The sequence below is a fragment of the Thamnophis sirtalis genome, unplaced genomic scaffold (genome assembly GCF_051295495.1).
Source record: "Thamnophis sirtalis isolate CommonGarterSnake01/CBP01778 unplaced genomic scaffold, rThaSir2_p1.2 scaffold_10, whole genome shotgun sequence".
In the NCBI taxonomy this organism is placed as follows: domain Eukaryota; kingdom Metazoa; phylum Chordata; class Lepidosauria; order Squamata; family Natricidae; genus Thamnophis; species Thamnophis sirtalis.
In genome coordinates this window covers 28,263,207-28,284,003 of record NW_028261390.1, presented here as the reverse complement: position 1 = coordinate 28,284,003, position 20,797 = coordinate 28,263,207, and the positions used below count along the sequence as shown (strand labels likewise).

At 38.3% G+C, this 20,797-nt stretch overlaps 1 protein-coding gene across 2 annotated transcripts in view; it reads left to right on the top strand.

Annotated features, from left to right (window-relative positions):
- The first annotated feature begins 5,069 nt into the window (after positions 1-5,069).
- The window catches only part of LSM6 (LSM6 homolog, U6 small nuclear RNA and mRNA degradation associated), a 65,506-nt gene continuing 49,778 nt past the window's right edge, over positions 5,070-20,797 (top strand). Inside the window, exons 1-2 of one of the 2 annotated variants that reach the window (XM_087724338.1) lie at positions 5,070-5,174; positions 5,472-5,556. The gene's annotated coding sequence lies outside the window, so the exon portion shown is untranslated. Of the gene's footprint in view, positions 5,175-5,471; positions 5,557-6,482; positions 6,634-6,722; positions 6,779-20,797 lie in introns of those variants that run through there. The other variant, XM_087724336.1, reaches the window with a different exon arrangement.

The following is a 20,797-nucleotide window of genomic DNA, read 5'->3' as shown; positions in this document are numbered from 1 at the left end:
AAGGTGCCCCCAGGCTCTTAGGCTGTACTTTACACACCGAACTGCGAGCGCTCTTCCTCGCGAGGTTCAAGGGGGGACAAAGGCGGTCGCCGCCAGGATGCGCCCCCATCCCCCCCCCTTAGAACCGTTGGGAGAAGGAACGGGAGGGGGAATCCCACGTCGATTGCAAAATAAAATGGTCTGAGAAAATACTGTAAAGGTCAAGTCGGTGCGATAATATTTTGGGCGTGGAGAAAGGAAGGTGATCACATAACTAAACTGAATTACGCCAACTATGTATGCAAACACAGTCTCCTTTAATAAATCAAAGCGTCGGGGGAGGCAAGCATAGGAACATCCTTTATAATTTCTGGGTGTAAAGAATGGAAGTGGAGGGGTGGAGCAAGATTAGGTCAGCCCTAATAATTGATTCTGGAGTATACTCACATTGACTTCTGAGTTTATAGTTTATTTCTGCATAAATGCGGGTGTGGAGAAACATGATTGAAACCTTCCTAATGAATAGCACGAAGCCTGGAATGCATTTATTAACCGATACGGGGCTTTCATTGCCGTACAAAACCATATATTTTTCTATCGAGACAAAACATGAAGAGAGGGTGGGTGCGGGTGGAGGAATGGAGAAAGGTTTGAATCCACCCCCAAAAAAGTATTGGAAAAGAGAAAGGTTATTTTTGTGTTTAACTTCCAGTCAATTGAACAGAGATTTATGCTGAAGTACTTGATGATTTCACCTCTAAAACTTGTTAATAACAATGGAAGTGAAATGATTGGAGGCACAAGTGGCTTTTCAGAAACCTCACTAACTTTGAACTTGGTAGCTGACATAAAGTGAATAATGACTCAGATATTTTTACATAAAGTGTTTTAATGGGCTATTCTCTCTTTTTATATTCTTGCTTTTGGCAACCTTACTCACCGTTGCACTAGTTCAGAGTTATTCTTGCCAGTGGTAGTCATTTCTTTTACAAAAAGAACAATATTGTCAATTTATTGTATAAAGTCTGAATGGTACCAGTCAGCAGTCCATATTTAGGCCTATATAAATTACACCATGAGAGTAGGCAGCAAATACTGTTCAATAAAATTACATTTCTTGAGACTTTCAATTTTCATCCTCTCACCTTCTATTTCGTTTTTAATTCTTAACTTCTTTTAATTATCATATTTTATAGTATACATTATGTAGGACTTTAGATATAGATACAGATGCTAGTCAAGCACCACATTAAAATTTAATACATATCCATCCAAGAGAAGTCCAGCTAAGCTTGATTTTTCACTTCATTGATGGCTCATCATATATGTTGGTTTCCTGATGCATATTCCAATGAAGAATGTCATTTGAGTAGAACAGGTATGTCCAAAGTCTGGCCTGGGGGCCAATTGCGGCCCATTTTCAAATTTCGAGCAGCCCGCCGCCTCTTCTCCCCGCCAGAATTATTTGTTTAGGCTTTCATAAAATAGTTCACTTGCATTTAATGTTAATGGTTCAAATGTCAGGCTGAATGGTCGGCCCCACACATTTTCACCTCACCAAATCTGGCCCTCATTGCAAAAGGTTTGGACACCCCTGGAGTAGAACAAGTATGTTTTCAAAGGTGATCCTAGTTCATTAAAATTAAATAGGAATGGAAAAATTATAGGTATGTGTGCATTTCAAAGAACAACAAATATAATAGCTCTTTCTATTACATATAAACTGTTACTTTGCACTTATTATACACACACACACAGACACACATTTGTTTGAAACAGTGCTGTAAAGTCATGCAAACTCCAATATAACTCCAGTACTCCAGTCAGGAATTGTGTAGTTTTTGCTCCATTAAATTCATATCTTTTGAGTTGTTTCCACATTATTCTATTTTAATTATACCAAATAAGTCATTTCTACAAATGAGAAAAGGGCTTGGTTCTCATGCCTGGTATCCTACAGCAACGTTCAATGCGTTTCATGCATTTTGCAGGAATGCTTAAAACAAACTGAAATCTAGTTCAAATAGATAATGCAAAAAACAAAACACTTTTATGAAATAGTCTTAATAGAATAGATTTAGAAATCCTCTTAAAAGTCCTGAAGTATACTTTTTGCCTTTTAAACAGTAGAGACTTATAAATTCAAATAAGTTTACGTTCATATGTTTATGTTCAGCTAAGCCTTTTAAAATGAACTGAAGATGGTTTGAACTGCTGGTTTATCTGTATCATGTTAGATAATTGGAATCGTCTGTCTGTGAGCTTTGGACTGACCTTGTAATAAAAGATGGAAATTAACTTGAATAATCACATGTACAATAGAACATTCTTACAACTACTTTTAAAATAACTAAAATGTTACATTCTGGAGCTAATGGATTGCTTTAAGGAAGCTATAAGTTCTGATGCACTTGAATAATAGCATTTAACTATAGTAATATGTTTCTACTATGGTCATAATCAACAATATATCTATCTATCTATCTATCTATCTATCTATCTATCTATCTATCTAATCTCCATATATGTTGTATTTGTGCTGATAAATAAATAAATAAATACAACACAAATGTAACAAAGGCAACAGTAAAAATATTGGGTTTCTGTCTGGATGGTCTCTTGTGATGAGCCGATAGACAGAGATAGGAAGCAGTAGTGGGGTTGTGCACTAAATTATGTGTGTGTGTGTGTGTGTGTGTGTGTGTGTGTTGTATTTGTGCTGATAAATAAATAAAAATAAACACATATATATATACTGTTTTACATACATACATACATACATACATACACATACATATATATATATATATATAATTTATCAGCACAAATACAACACACACACACACACATATATATACATACACACTGTTTATATATATATATATATATATATATATATATATATATATATATATATATATATATATATATATATAGTATTTGTGCTGATAAATAAATAAACTGTTATTTATATATGTGTGTGTGTGTGTGTGTTGATAGATAGATAGATAGATAGATAGATAGATAGATAGATAGATAGATAGATAGATAGATAGATAGATAGATGATAGATAGATAGATAAGGAGTCGAGCTCTGTGGCTCAATGGTTAACACATCTGCCTTAGAGGCAATACAGCACAGGCTCGATTCCCAGTAAGGGTATGGCTAGCTGATGAGAGCTAAATAGCTTGAAATAGATCTATACTAGTCTCCCTTTATTTATTTATCAGCACAAATAAAACACACACACACACACACACACACACACACACACACATATATAATATATTTAGAGTCACAACCCCTGGTAAACCCCAATTATGCTAACTGCTTCCATCATCTGTCAATCGGCTCGTCACAAGAGTCCATCACGACAGAAACCCAATATGTTTACTGTTGCCTTTGTTATATTTGTGTTTTTTGTGTTTTTTTTATTTGTGCTGATAAATAAATAAAGGGAGACTAGTATAGATCTATTTCAAGCTATTTAGCTCTCATCAGCTAGCCATGTTCGAATCCCAGTAAGGGTATGGCTAGCTGATGAGAGCTAAATAGCTTGAAATAGATCTATACTAGTCTCCCTTTATTTATTTATCAGCACAAATAAAAAATAAAAAATAAAAACACACACACACACACATTTTATATATATATATATATATATATATATATATATATATATATATATATATATATATATATATATATATACACACACACACACACACACACACACACACACACACACATACATACATACATACATACTGTTATATGTGTTGTATTTGTGCTGTTATATATATATATACACACACATACACATACACACATACACACACACACTTGTTTTTATCTTAAAGGGCTATCACAATTCATAATGACCATCTTGAAATAAATATAATATGTTTGCTTCATGAAAGTATCCAGCAGATAAACACTGTAAGATTAAAATTACTTGGACCACCAGGTCAAAGATTAAATATTGGATATTAAATATTTGATTTCTTTCTCTTTTTTTTGCAAGTTCAACAGTGGAATGGTGAAATGTTGAGCTTTTTCTAACTTTTTCTGGCAAATGTACTGCCTGTATTTCTTTCATTGATGTCTTCCTCCCCCCTCCCTCTCTCTCCATCTATAACAAGAATTTTGCCAGTTTCCACCTCAAGTAAGGAGAAGAATGGTTAAAACAATACTGAATTTTATTTTATTTTAATCATTCCACCAATAGATATACCCAATGAGAAGATGTCAAATAATGAGTCAAGGAAGTGGAACTCATAAGAAAGTTTATAGTGAAAAGTCCCACCTATAGAAAGGAGCAATTGGTATTTTAGTAAGTCATAACCAAAATAAAGGAATGAGCTGAAATCCAGAAAGAGATTTCTTGAGACAGGCTCATTTCCAGTGAGGTTTCATATGGGAAGCAAGTAGCTTTAGCACAAACAAAGCAAAACAAGCTTCATTCTTTCACTTGGCAGAAATGTTGTTAGTGCTACATTTCTTCCAACAAAGGCAACGTTAGAGGAATAGTTTGAGAGTTGGCACCAGAAAGTTGTTTTTAGACCTGAAGGCAGATGCCACAAAAAGGAGTCTCTCTGAAGTTCAGAAGTTTGGACTTTATTTTCTGTAACATGGTTATTCCTTCAACTTACCCTATATTTCTATAAAAATTAGTGCTGACAGTGGCAGTACCCATTTACATGCACACTGGTTTTGTCTCTACTATTGGAAATCTTTTTCGGGATGTTTAGAGAGTTGTAACTATAAAAAAAAAAGGAGAGGAAGAGGAAGAAGAGTTATATAGAGTTAGATTACTTTGTGTGTAGTATATGCCAGTGGTAGGTTTCTGCCAGTTCGCACCAGATTGGGCGAACTAGTTGGTGAACTTTACGATCTGGTGCGAGAAGGTTTGACTGGTGGACCCGGAAGTAACTTCCAGAATGCCTGCCCTGGCCCTGTCGTTCGCTCGCCGGTCGCAGCTTGCTCGCTCCCCCGCCTGTCCGAAGTAAACTAGGCTAGCCCAGCCCACTGCTCACTGATTGGAGTCCAGCCAATCAGTGAGCAGGCTGGAGGCGACTCGTTTAAAAGCGTGGCGCCAACGGCAAACATTCCTCTCTTTCTCGTTCCCGAGCTGACAACTTGATGATCAGTCCTCCCTTCGCTTTGCCTTCCAGCAGCTTGCTGCTTTCCTCAGGTAAGCAATTAAGTGCCAGGGGGGACGGTGGGAGACTAGCTTATGCCAGCTCGCGAAAGCGGGTGGGCGGCTGTGGGCTAGCTTTCGTGGCTTTCACGAAAGCGTGTGGGTGGCAGCGGCGGTGGGCGGCAGCAGCCTAGCTTTCGTGAGGGAAGGCCTAAGTTCAGTCCTTCCCTAGCAGAAGCTGTGGGCTGGCATACGCCATGTGGCCGAAAGCCCCCCGCCCCTCTCTCCAGCCTCGCCTGGATGGCTAAGCCTACCAGGCGGCATGCTTAGCGACAACTCTTGTCCCTCCAGTCTTACCTGTTCTGCTGCCTCGCTGCCTGCCTGCTCCCTGCTGCATCCATCCATCGCATCGGAGAGCTGCTGATTCTGCCTGCTGGTAAGTGACCCAGTTTTATGTGTCTCAAAGTGGCTGCTTTTCTATGGGCAGGCCAGGTTGGTGCAAGGCAGCTTCGCCATATTTAGTGTGTTTCACTCTCGTTGTTTAGGTAATTCTGAGGTTGTTGCTGGTTCTGTGAGCTTCCTGGCACTGTCCTTTATAATTTCCCACAATCCCTTGATGGTTTTTATTCTAGTGGCTTTGTTTTTCCTGTCCTTAGGGTTAGGGAAAAAAACTGGTTTTAATTTGCAGTCTTTTTTGGGGGGGATTCTTATTTTTTGGTGTTTTCCTGGCACTGCCATAGTTTGTGTGGATGTGGGTGTGTAATGTCCCGCAGTTATCTATGCATTAATAATGATCTAGTAATATTTCCTTCTACATTTTAGTGACCTTTCCTTACATAATTGGTGTTTTCTTTCATACTTTTGGATTTCTAATTTCTGTTTCTGTTAGTAAGTAATTGCTAAAACAAATACCATGTGAAAAAGTATTCAAAGCCTTCTTGATTTTGTCATTTTATTTATTCCTGCACATTGTAATATTTATTCATTTTTATATCTCTGTTTTTACACTGTTGTGCAAACACAATTCCAGCAGCTGTTAACATGTGTAAAATTAAATATATATTGTACTCCCTTTCAAATAGCCAACAAAATATTTCTGGTTTTAATTGCATATCTTGCTTTACCATTGCTTCTAACCACTAACTTCTGAATAGCTACTTGGACTGAACTAAGTGGTGTGCAGAAGACCGGCAAATCAGTGATCCTTCCTCTGTAAGTAGCTGTCTTTATTGCTGGTTGTGCTCTGTGCTGGGTTCATCTTTGAGATAGTAAAGTCTTGCTTTCTGTGTCTCTCCTTTGTGCAGGTTATTGGAGCAAGGTGGTGAGGTAGTGGTGCAGAAGACATAAAAATGGACAGTAATTTTCCTTTTCTATTATTTTTTGTGCTTGTTTCATCCTAATGCAGTGCATGCGATTAAAGTCTTGCTTTCTGTGTTTCTCCTTTGTGCAGGTTATTGGAGCAAGGTGGCGAGGTGGTGGTGCAGAAGACCAGCAAGGCAGTAATCTTCCCTCTGTAAGTAGCTATCTTTATTGTTTTGTGTGCTGGTTTCATCCCAATGATGGCAATGAAAGAGTTCATTTCTGTGTCTCTTCTTTGTGCAGCCCATTCATTGGAGTCAGTGATACTGAAGACTGGCAAGAACAGTCATCTTCCTTCTGTAAGTAGCTCTTTTATTGTTTTTGTACTTATTTTAATCTTATTGTAGTTCATCCATTGGGGCAAAGAATTTAGTGACATCGTCTTGGCCACTCCCACCCAGTCACATGACTGTCAAACCACTCCCACCTGGTCATGTGGCCGGCAAGCCAATACCACCCGGTCACATGACCGGCAAGCTACTCCCACCCGGTCACATGGCTGGCAAGCCACTCCCACCCGGTCACATGGCTGGCAAGCCACTCCCAAAAAGCAGGCCACACCCACAGAGTAGGTTCCAAAATTTTTTGAAACCAACCACTGGCATATACATTTTTAGTCCTAGTGCAACTAATATGTGGTTACTCCTAGGCAAATGGGCATAAGATTAAAAAAACCCACAATGTTCTGATCAAAGGAAAATGTGAGTTTAAGGCAGAAGTAATAATAAGTTACTAGAGTACATGTTTTATTTACTTTACACTCATAAAAGCTTTTCATGACAAACTTTCTTTAAAAAGGTTTCTTAATTTTCCAAGCAAAATACTGTTTTTCCTAATCCAATATCAGTTGTGCTATATATGCATGCAATTGATTGATTAGAGATTGTTTAATTGATTAGAAATTGTTCAAGTTATAGTTTTTAGTCTAGTCCTGACCAAGAGAAATAATTGTCACTTAGATACTGCAAGCTAAAATGGAACACAGAGCGTAGAATGAAGTAACCAACCTAAAGTTTACATTCTTTAATTTACTCTACATCAGGGGTGTCAAACTCACGTTGTCATGGCAGCATCATGTAACATATTGGGATTTCCCTCCCTTTGCTAAACTGGTAGGGGACAGGCCCAGCACGTGATGCATCCGGCCCATGGGCTGCGAGTTTGACACCGCTGCTCTAGATCTAGATTACTGCTTCTGTTCACAAGATATATGGGAGTAATTGTAGTAGGTTCAGATACTAAAAGAACAACTATATCTATAAGAGGCAACACCTTTAATAGGAAAGGTCTACATTGTACACTTCTGTCAGTACAGTAGCATAATATAATAATTTAAAAATAAATTATTATTTTCAAATAAAAAATCCAATTCTACCATTGCTCTACAACAGCATAACTTTCTTTCCCGGCAATATGATTGGGAACGTAATTAGTAGTGACCTGCACCTTAAAGATCTTGAGCTAGGAAGTGTTTAACCCAACGGTCACATTAGTGTATAACTTTTACTACTTTGATTAAATCTAATTATGCACTTAAAATGCTGTTATTTTATCTTGAGTGGTACCTCGGTACTCATCCTTAATTGATTCCAGGAGGTGCAATGAGTACCAAAAATGATGAGTAGTAAACAATTTTTTTCCATAAGGAATAATGTAGTGAGTCACAAGGCAGCTGACACTAACAATTTCTAGCTTGTGCGGTGAGTGCTGAACAAACGAATACCGGGACAGAGTTTTTACATCAAAATGCGTTGAGTAACAAATTTGATGAGTTACAAAGCAGTTAAGTATCCAAGTACCACTATATTTCTATAAACATTGGGGCATTGTAAACTTCAAGATCTATTACAATGTTTGTAAAAATTGATAAAATAACTGCATTTTATGTATGTATGTATACATATAGTTATACATAGACATCAATTTAAAATATGGTTATTACGCTAACAACTATATATATAAGTTTGTCTGTGTGTCTGTATATAGTCTTACTGCTGCTTCTAATATTACTACAAATTTTTGTACTAAACTAAATTATGCATAAGTCTTCAAGCAAATAAACAACTGTATTCTGGCCAGTTGACACAACTTGAAAGGGCTGTATTATACTTCAGGATTTTTATTTACATGACTCAGAGCTTGTTTGTAGGTCCCCTGCATTTTAGCAAAATAAAAATAGAAATTACATTTCTTTATTAATGCAATATTGAACAATTTTAATGTGGAAAATCTGCAACGTATTTATGCAAAATTAAAAATTAAAAATAAATATTACATTTGTTCATCACATTGTTGTGAGATCAGTCATTGCCCAAAGGAAAAAAATGGAGGATGGGTTAATTTATATTACTTGAGACTTTAGAAAACAGGTAGTTCTAAAAACAGTACATAGTCGGAATCAATTTAAAAGGTACCCCCTCTTTAATTTATAATATTCATAATATAACATTGTATCATTAATATGCTGTACAATAATGTAGTGCCGATAGCAAAAAAGCTTCAAGAAAATTAAATAATTTTAGTTCTTATTTTCCTGAATTCAGGAAAATAAAATAAATATGTTCTGCAGGGTCATTCCATGAAGTGTCATTCACATCTGCAGATACTTAGTCGCTAATTTGGCCCATAAACTATGTAAACACATCTGTATTTTTTATGAATTCAGTCTTAGAAGAAAGGATGGGCTACAAGTCTAAAATTCTACTTCGATTTTGAAGTCACAAAACTGAAAATATTATGAATATATAGTATGACTTTTTCCAAATATTCCATATAAAGTGCAAAGAATTTCAGTTTAAAACTTATATAATTACAATGCAAAGATATTCTATATATTCTGCTGAGAAATGAGAAGCATTCACATCCAGTGGGGCTGACTGCTGAATAATTGCATAAAGTTGCAATCTTAGGTTCATATATTTGGAGATGAAGCTTTCTTGAATTTAGTCAGACTTGCTGCTTATTATGCATGCATAGAATGCACTATTAATGAAATGAAAATATTTATAATCAGATTTTTCAGCCTTAGCTGTTTGTTTTGCTTTGCTAAAAAGGGGAAAACATTCACTTCTAGCATTTCTAGACATCTGTCTGAGCTCACCTTCTCATGCATATCTCACCAGATGTTTTCTATACTATAAATCCTTTTTTTTTTCAGGATTAGACTTTTTAAATGAAAAATAATTTGAAAAATGCAATTTCTCAAGAATCTAACCCTCTGCCTGATGCCAAATGGTTGTATACTGTTTTTCCCCAGTTAGGTCATATTTTTTTCAGTGTTTAAAGATACCTAATCTTTCTTATTTATTTTTCTGTATTATTCCTTTGGCATCTCAAATATTTTGTTTTTCACATCGATATTTCTTCACTACAGTTTGCATATTTGCAGCTTGGCATCATCTTCCATAATGCTAAAAATGACACATGCAGTCTCTAACACTGGAAAGTGACAAGTAGATATGATAAAATAACCACAACAGAAGGTATTGCTTATTATTGTGTTGAGTGAAGCATGAATACTTAATACATTCCATGAAGCAATTTATGCAAAAATAGATAAGAATATGGGGTGGGATGGGGTGGAGGTAGAAATGGTTAGTTGGTATTTTCTGGATGTATTCTTGGGAACCAAGTATGTGTAACAACAAGTTACTATCATTCTAATCCAAAATAAGAGAGTTAATGGTTAGTTATATAGTGGTTAAGGCACCAGGCTAAAAAAGGGGGCAATTTCTAATCCTGTCCTAGGCACAAAGCCAGCTGTATGATCTTGGGCCAATCAGTTTTTCTCAAGCCTTAGAAAAGAGTCAATGGTAAATTACTTTTGGGGAAACCTTGCCTAAAAAACTTCAGGGACTAATCTAGGTAGTCTTCAAAAATCAGAATGACTGAATGGAAGGAACAATTAATAACCTCAAATATATTCTCAGTGGCTCAAGGTTGACTCAGCCTTCCATCCTTCTGTGATCGGTAAAATGAGTACCCAGATTGTTGAGGGCAATATGCTAATTGTAAATTGCTTAGAAAGTGCTGTAAAGCACCATGAAGCGATATATAAGTCTGCTATTGCTATTGTTATATGTAAAGTGCCACATAATAGAAATTTTGTATACTCTCCTTGAAAATCATGATGATATGGGCATGCAAAATTTCCTTAAGTATCTCACTTATAGCTATCTATACTGCCAGTATTCACTCTCCCAAATCATTAAAAGCACTTTGTACAATAATCTGCAATCATCTTCCTTCTACTAGCTCAGAAATACTGAGAACAAGGAATCAAAATAATTCCCCTCTCAAGGGTCTAAGGTCCTGTAGCCACAAAAACCTCCTAACCTTTTTTCTATGCTTCAGGCAAAAATGTAATGTAATTTAATCTTTACAATCTGCATCTACACTTGTTGGTGTATTTATCTGTCACACCATTTGTATCCTAACCCTTCTTGTAGAGCTGAAAAGGCATGAAGCTATCTAAGAGCCAAGGTGGCGCAGTGGTTAAATGCAGCACTGCAGGCTACTGCTAGATCAGCAGGTCAGCGGTTCAAATCTCACCGGCTCAGGGTTGACTCAGCCTTCCATCCTTCTTCCGAGGTGGGTAAAATGAGGACCCAGATTGTTGGGGGCAATATGCTGACTCTCTGTAAACCGCTTAGAGAGGCCTGAAAGGCCTATGAAGCGGTATATAAGTCTACTGCTATTGCTATTGCTATTGCTTTCCCTTTAAAATATCTTTTTGCCCCATTGCAGTCTAAGAATAAGAGTATCTGTCCATTGGACATCAACCCACTCACAAGTTCCAAGAAGCTACTGTATTTCCCAGAAAATAAGACAGGGTCTTATTTTCTTTTGACCCACAAAATATGGCTTGGGACTTATTATCAGGGGAGGGTTTATAGTTTTGGGGTTGATGGGCAGCTGCTCTCTTGCGAGTGGGCTCCCAAAGAGCCGGGCACAGCCTCAGGGGTGAACAGCTGTGCTGCGCTGTTGCAGCAGCACAACACAACAGCCATGAGGCGACCATGCTCACGAGCAGCCGCATGGCAAACCTCCTTTCCAGCCAGACACAGCACCATTCACTGACCTAGGGGTATCGCCAAGCCGTGTGAGCACCTGTTTGCTGCCGCCCGGCTCTTGCATCTTGGCGCCTTCAAAATGCCAGTGAATGGCACTCTGCACGGCTGGAGAAGGGGGTTGCATGAGTGGCTGTTCTGCTCCCACTTGCGCGCCTCCCAGTCTCACGATGCCCTGGCCCAGCTCTCCCTGCAGAGCCAGGGCATCTCCGCAGCCGCCGCAGCCGCCATCCCAGCATGGCTTTTTCAGCAGCTTCCAAACTGAGTCTTCCGGCAGTGGCCGCTCTGGGCGTACACTCTATGGTTGTACGCTCTGCTGACAGCTAGCCCACAACCATAGAGCATACGCCTAGAGTGGCCACTGCCGGAAGACTCCGTTTGGAAGTAGCTGAAAAAGCCGTGCTGGGATGGTGGCGGCGGCGGCCGCAGCTGAGGTGCCCTGGCTCTGCAGGGAGAGCTGGGCCAGGGCATCGTGAGGCTGGGAGTCGCACAAGTGGGAGCGGAACAGCCGCTCGCACAACCCCCTTCTCATGCAGAGAGCCATTCACTGGCATCTCGAAGGTACCAAGACACAAGAGCCGGGCAGCGGCAAACAGGCACTCCTGCAGCTTGGCGATATCCCTAGGTCAGTGAATGGCGCTGTGCCTGGCTGGAAAGGGGGTTTGCCAGGTGGCTGCTGTGCCCGGCTCTTTGGGAGCCCGCTCGCAAGAGAGCAGCCACCCGGCAACCCCCCTCTTCAGCTGGGCACAGCGCTGTTCACCAACCTAGCAGTATCCCGAAGGCACCAAGCAACACGATCACCTTTGCCCCCTTGGTTCCTGCAGCTTGGCACCTTCGGGATACCACTAGGTTGGTGAGCGGTGCTACCTGGTCAGAGTTGGGGGGTTGTTCAGGGGGCTTATTTGCTGGGGATTATATTTTTGCCCACCAGAAAAATGTGGTATGGTCTTATTATCAGGACATGTCATATTTTTTGGGAAACACGGTACATAATCTAAAAAATTTAAAATAGTCAAAATTGACCACCTGAACTGGAAATAAATTATCTCAGCTATTGAACCATGATCCAATTCTACATACAGTTGGCCATAAAAATACTTATTTATGTCTTTTTTTCAGTGTAACTAGATATGGGGCATCTATGGAGATTCTCAGTCATCCAGGTCATGGTTGAGCCAAAGGTCCTTTTTTGCAATAGGCAACTGGACTTTCTGGTTTTTCTTTGAAGACATTTCGCTTCTCACCCAAGAAGCTTCTTCAGCTCTGAAACGAAATGTCTTCAAAGAAAAACCGGAAAGTCCAGTTTCTCCCATATGTTATGGACAATCTCCCTAATTTCTAGACCAAATCAGTTTAAAATTGCTATATTCTTAAATTCCATAGCTCTCCTTGAATAATAGCAAGTATGGAAAGAACCATTGTCCCCTGCTAATTGATAAAGTTAAACCCTCTCTTCAAAAACTGGTTAAAAATTGATTGAAGTATTTATCTCCACTGAATTTCACACAAGGTAATACTACCGGTATTAGCATTAGTATATCTTTCCCCATTAATACTGTGATCTTGTTTCTTATTTTCCTGGATAGTCATTTGCAGTACTATCTATCTCCTAGGATATGGCAACATAGCCCTTTAGATCATTAAGATTTATTTTTAACAATACAATTTTAATGTTTAATATTAGTTGTGGTAGTTTGTTCTCCGAGCTTGTTATTTAGCTTCCAAACATTTCATCACCAGACTAGGTAACATCATCAGTGGAACTTTGGTTGAAATGGCTTGTTTCAGTTCTCTTCTGCTTTTATAGGTCTTATGTGGTCAGTTCAGTGGTGGGTTGCAGGCAGTATGCCCCGGTATGGGCGTACTGGTGCCTGCCGGGAGCACTGGGTACCGTTCTGGTACAGTGCTCCGGAGGGCCCGCCCACCTTACTTGTATTTGAGCTCTTTGGCGCTTCCGTGCATGCGCACAGAGTTTACGGCACCCACAGGAGGTAAGGATGTATGCACGCATGTGTGCATGTGCTGCACGCATTCATGTGGTGGACGCCAGCCCCGTTGCACCATACTGGTTGCAACTGGATCAGGAACCCACCACCGGGTCAGTTGGTCATGTGACCGACTGGTCACACTGTGTGAGGTCATCTGGCTGAAGGTCATGTGAGTCAGCTGGTGGTCAATGCCATCGTTGGTTGGTCGCTCAATTGATCCAACTTCTTACAGATTCGTAGGCTGGTTGCAGATTGATATATTTGTTGAAAGAGCCGTTTATTGAATACCAGGCTTTGACAAATTAGCATGTGTGGTGTGCAGTTGCATAACTGATCACATAAGATCTATAAAAACAGAGGAAATGGAAACAAGATACCTCAATTGAAGTTCCGCTGATGATGCTACCTAGCCTGATGAAAAAATGTTCAAAAATTAAACAAGCTTGGAGAACAAACTATAACCAACATCAACCATCCGAGCTACAAATATTTTCCACCATTTCTATTGTTTAATGTTTCTTTGCTTTTATTTATTTGCTTCAAATATAAAATTATTCAAATATAAAATTATATTCTCAGGATAACTGACAAAGTAGTAAAAAGCAATAAAAGTACAATATGGATTTTTAAAAGAAATTGTCTTGACTATGGATCTAATATTAATTACCGTGGCCAACTATTTCCTTCGAGGACTATCAACATAGCCAGTGAAACATTTCCATGGCTATTTTGTTGTAAGGTAAATAGCCGATTGAAACTGACAGGCTTTATGTTTGCTAATAATATTTAGTCAAAAACAGTTTTAGTTAGAAGCAAGTTCTATTTTTCTAAATTTTCAGGAAAACTTGTTTTCAGGTCTTTTTACTTAAACAACAACTAAAATGATTATATTGAAATCAAGAGTATTTTCTAATAACCAAAATGGTTGTATTATATCAGAGTAAGAGAAGGATGAATTCAAGGGCAAATAATTTGAACTAAGATTGACTGATTTCCCCAAATTATAAACAAACCATATTTTGGCTTAGCACAATATGTCAACCCATCCATTAACATGACAAGAGACAGAAGATTCAGTAGCAAATTAATCCATTATAGGACTTGTTTGCTTTGGACTTAGTGTGCTGGACATACTGGATTTGCACTGTGCATGAAGCCAGGTTTTAGACAAAGCTAAATTATAAAAGTAATGCAAATATAGATGTAAATTTAAATACAGTTGACAATTTTTTGAACCAGCTCCATAGCTGTATTTGTCATCAGCAGCATGGCCTGTAATTATTAATTTGTGATAGCATTCATTACCTGAAAGCCATAAAAGGTTCAGCCTGATGGTTTTTACATATTCAATACATGTTAAAAGGCAGAAGGTGAAAATTAGACCCTTTCATCGCCAAGTAACATAAAAAATGAAGAGCTAAAACAACTAGTTATGAATGTTAACTGATTGGGAGAAAATGGCTTGATTAGCTTTTGCAGTTTTAAAAGCACTAAGGTTGGCAGGCCATGGTGATTTCACAGAATGGGGGAAAAGCTGAAGAAAAAATTCATGAAAGAGGAATTGCATGTTTTATTTATTTTTTTAAAAAGTGAATATGTTGTACTAATTCATAAAATGAATTCTTCAAGCTGTGTACTTTTCCATGTTGTGAAGGATTTTGCCAATTTAAAAGAAATAGAAAAGTTTGATATAAAATGAACTTATCTTAAAAAACAATGATCCAAAATAAGTACAGGAGAAATTGTTTGCATTTTTACTAATGTACAATTTCTGCAGGCAGAAATATGCATAGTTGGGGGCAATGTAGAATAATAAATATAAACTTCAGAACAAATTCTTTTTTTTTTATAGAAAAAAATCAGGTGTGATAAACCGAACTTGACAAATTCACAGACATCATACAAACTGGAAAAAAAAAACCTCACACATAAAATGAATTTGGCACATTTAGAAAAATGAGAAACTGAAAATGAAAGATTTTGTCACACATGCTGTACAGTGCAGCCATCTGGCTATGTTCATAAAAACACACTGAACCATCAACTCACCAAATCACATTTTAACTTATGTGTTACACAAACTTAGGCTGTGGCTAACAGAAGGTTCAGTGTGTGATGCAAACTCAGATAATTGGATTAATAACAGTATGTATGTTGTGCAAGCACAACTAGGCTGTCCAAGAATAAGAAGAGTTGGCCACCCTACCACCAGTGGCCTGACCCTGCCTTTTTAATTCTTCAGCAATAGAAAAACAGACCAGCAATTCTTTCTCCTACACAAACAACTTCCTTGTGTTGCCACCATAATCTGTTCTTAAAGCCCCTCAGATGGCCAGGCTATTGCATGTTCACTTCTGCCAAGCATTGCCCTTTTCATGTATATCTTTTCTGAACTACTGGGTGAGACTGTGAAAGAAAGATGGGGAACAAAAAGGATTATTAGTACACATGGGGTGTTTGATTTTTCTATTTTAGAGGCAGTATATGACTGTAACTGGCATCGTCTATGGCTAGGAATTACGTCAGAAATGAAGCAAGAAAGTACTTCTATGTCAAAAACTGAGATAAATTTGTTGTATATAGCTGCTTCTCTTTAACATTCTATATGTTAGAACTGCTCAAGACTTAAACATTTTCATAATTGGTTTCACAACACAAGCATAATCAAAGATTGGTTTATCCTTGTGCGATTTTCTTGGATCTGAAATGAATTGGGATTAAATCTGCCACCTACTTTGCAGATTTGTAAATGCAATTCAAATGCTGTTTCTCTCCTGTATTCTTTGGCAGGGAAAGGAATCTCTGCCTGTTAGGTAAGATTTCTTACCCATTGGAAGCCAAAGCCCATAAATGTTAGCTGAGTGTTGGCAGAGTTAAGTGAAATGCATGTGTTTTTCCTTTAAGAGTGGTCAGCTGAGGGAAGGTTGGCAGTGTTCCTCCAACAATCCCAGGCTGAGTGTCTATGTCACCATTCTCTTCTTGGCATGCCTCTTCAAGGCAGTGTATCACATTCAGAATAGCTTGTGACTGGTTCTGTGGGGGTGGAGGAGGCATCTGCATTGGTTTAGGCCTCTTAGCCTAGGAAGTCATCTTACTAAACCACAAAGTCTGACTTTAACTTGCACAGAAAAATGCACAGCTCTCACTTCAATCCTTGGCAATGTAGTGTACATTTTTCTTGGACTATACAATGCAGGAGGTTGGACAAGAATCTTTCCAACACTTGAATGTCTTAGGCATTTTCAAAATGCATTTGATTCTTTTCCCATCTTGATCCACAAACAAGAACTATTAATGCCCTTAGGAATAGATTAGCAACAAACTGTAATAAATTGGCAAGTACTTATTTTCCAAACTGGCATAATGCCAAGGCATGAGACTGCATGACACTAATTCTAGTTAGGTGGGGAATGAGGATACCCCTTCAGAAGTAAGAGTGAAGTATTGTGCATATCCTTGTTTGGTATTGTTTTACATATTTTAGAGCCAAGTGTTGCCATTAAATAATCCCATGCCTGAGTCTTGGCTTACATTAAACCTTGAGGAGTATAAAAATAAGTTCCCTTTGGTTACAAGAATGAAGCAGTCTTGCCATGTTTCCTGGCTGAAACTTTTATTTGCTAATTGAGGCTTAGTTCTGTGGTATTTGAAGTAATACCATCTGTACCAGGACTCATCTACTCCCCCAATGTTAAAATGTAGGTTTGCAAGGCCTTAGATTATCATTAATTCTTAATTCTCATTAGAATTAAGATTGCTATCTAATGAAAGATTATCAAGGGGATTCTCCTGGTGCTAATCCATATTTTGGGCACTCATGCTGAACAGATGATTATGTAGTTTGTAAATTCTAAGAGAAATAAGGTTCTCCAAGCAATGCTAAAAAATTGTGGCAGTAAAAATAGAATTGAACAAGTCCCAACATCTATCAAGCCATGGTTTGTTGTCATTATAATTTGTTGGATAAGCCTGAGTTGACAGGATTCACAAAATTCACAAAACTCAAAACACCTCCCCCCCACTGCAATTTAGATCATGGCAATAACTGAAACATCCATTATCATACCAATGCTACTTTAAATTCCATTCTATAGAAAATTCTATAGATTGAAGACTGGAACATGGCTTCTTAATTTCCTGTGATGGCAATTTTACTTGGGCTGAGGAAACAAATATGAATTTGATCTCTTGATTTCATTATTTATACTGTTATAGATGCACAGTGTGAAGGGGAAACAAGCATATTCTACTTTGCTGTACTACAATTCTTCAAATTAAAAAAAACCACAATTATTTAGCATTCTTCAGAGCTAGAAGACAAAATAAGCTAGGTTTGTTTTGAGAAAAAGTGCTTTTTCACAGATTAAGAAGATTGAAAGTAAAGCAAGCCACAAATATGGGTAAATTAATTTTCTGCTGACAAGCAACACAAATTGTTTTAGAATAGAAAATAATTAATGTTGGGTAAAGAATTAAAACTGAGATTATAATGAGATACAACATGTTCTTCAGACCATCCAGAGGTCATTGTTACTTGGTTCCAAGTGGCTACAAGTAAGTAAGATTCCAACTGCTATAAAGTAGAAATAATGCATTAGTATACAGTCAGCTTTAGTGTGACCTGAGGTTAATGGTAGTTGCTCTTGGTATGTTTATAATGGTTTAAAAGAGATGTATGAGCTATAGAAATGCAGGCTAGTGCAATCTTCATATATCTGTAAAAAAATCACTTAAATGATGCTGTACTTTTACTCAATAACTGAACTGAAGGTTTAAAGAAGACTTTCCTCTTAGAATGACAGCACCTCTTATATATCATTTGAGTATCTTGATCTAATAATAGATTATAGGTAGTCCTTGACTTAACAACCACAATTGAGCCCAGAATTTATAGTACTAAATGTGTTAAGTGAGTTTTGTCCCATTTCTGACTTTTCTTGCCACATTTGTTAAGTGAATCACTGTGCAATAGTTAAATTAAAAAATGGTTGTTAAGTGAATCTGGTTTCCCCATTGACTTTGCTTGTCAGAAGGTCACAAAAGATGGCCACGTGTTCCTGGGACACTGCAACCATCATATATATGAACCAGTTGTCAAGTATCTGAATGTAAATCACATGACCATGGTGCTATAGCCATAAGTTTGAATAATGGTCATGTCCCCTTTTCAGTGCGGTTGTAAATTTGAACTGTTACTAAATGAACTGTTGTAAGTCAAGGATCACCTATTTAGCTATAGATGTCTTAGTGTGGCAGTACACTGAATTCCTGGAACTAAGCACATGGAAAATGATGTGTATCTCAAAACACTGCACTATCCAAAGCAGAGGAAGACCTGATGAAGATTTAGCAGAAAATGTCAGAAAGAATTGTTACAGTGTGGAGGTCTTTTTGAACTGGAGGTGTAATTTGCTCTGCAGTTGAAGAAAAACAAGACAGTGATGGCTTTTATACTTTTTATCATACACAGTGATATTATTTACAACAGGAATTTGCAATAGGTACTGTACAACACAATACTGGTGTTTACCCAATTTCAGGTTTCCTACTAATGTCTCCCTTTAAGACACTACTTGTCTCTATCTCTCCTGCTTCCTCCCCATTTCTCTCCATCTCCTTCATCCTTTCCTTGACAAGAAAAAGTGAAAAGAAGGAAATGGACTGGAATTGTGTTTAACATAGCTTGATCTTTTCCTGGAAACACTCAGCCAAGCAGCTACTGCTTCTCCATTGGGGAAGAAGCTGTCTCAAGGGTCTTCTGACCAGAAACCAAGGCTTTGCCGATGACAGCAGATGTCTTCTGTCCCGTTCTTGGGTGGAGTTGTTGTCCCTCTGGGTCTTCCCTTCCCTTATTCTAGGAAAGCCTTTCCATGGACCTTTCTTCTCTCTTCCCAACCAGGAACTGATAACTGGTCTGCACACTTAATTTGTCTCTCCAACCTTTCTCTGCAGCCGCTCCATTCACTCGGTGCACAATCTTTTACTCTTCCATCTTTGTGTGTGTGTGTCTGTGTGTGTGTGTGTGCGTGCGTGCGCGTCTCTCTCTCTCTCTTTCTCCCCCCCCCTCCCCGGTCTCTCTCAGCAACTGAAGAGGTGGGTGTGCCCCAAGGGCTGCAGTCCCTAACATTTACCTATCAGACTGTACTAGTAGGACTGTTATCTCAACATCTCATCACAGCAACCCTGGCTAGCAGAGAGGTCAGCTCATCAGGCCTCATGACAGTACAGCTGCCCTCCAAGGCCAGAAGTGAGCTGTTTTCCTCATTTATTCACTCCATAAGCTGAGTCATGCCAGCAGAACAGCAGCCTGGCCAGGCCAGGCCATTAAAACCATGCACCACAAACACCCTGGAACAAGGCCACCCTAGTTTGGTACAGTTCTACTTGGAATTCTCATTTGGTTTTGAACTCTGGAGGATAAACGACACAATCATGATTTAGGTTTATAACTTTTTTAAAACATAGAGCAACGATTGAGCACTGTTGCCTAATATAACTGTGTGACTGACTCTTTCCACAGCTAATTAATTACACATGTGTGAGTATATTTATGTATAAGCTTATATTCAGTTAGTAGATGTGGCAAATTGTGTAACTGTATGATTTCCACCTTCTCAGTGGAGGCGAAACTCAGTTTTCCTGTATCTACCTCAGATAATTAATGTTTGAATCCTTATAATATAAAAAGTATGTACAAAGTCGGTGATATTGGTCTCATAGGCCTTATGGTGCAACTGCATTTTTAAAAAAAGTATTAGATTTACTGGAAAGTAATACAGATATTGTGTATAGGTAGTCCTCAATTTACAACCGTTTGTTTAGTGACCATTCTAAGTTACAATGGCATGGAAAAAAGTGACTTGTGCAACAATCATGTGAAAAACAGTCATATCTTCATGGTCACATGATCAAAATTCTGATACTTGGCAACTGACTCATATTTATAACAATTGTAGTGTCCAGAGGTCATGTGATTACTTTGGTGACCTTCTGAGAAGCAAAGTCAATGAGGAATTACTTAATAACCATGTTACTAACTGAACAACTGCAGTGATTCATTTAATATGTCTGGCAAGAAAGGTTGTGTCAGCCTCTGCTTCGATTACTTGCTATCGGCTGCCATAGAAACGGGGAGGGTGGGGGCATGGTATTTGGGATGGGAATAAATGGTGCAGGAGGTGATTCAGAAAAGTGAGTTTTCTTCTCACCATCTTCTGCGCATGCTGATGGGCAGTGTTTGGACCTGATCAAGGTCAACCGT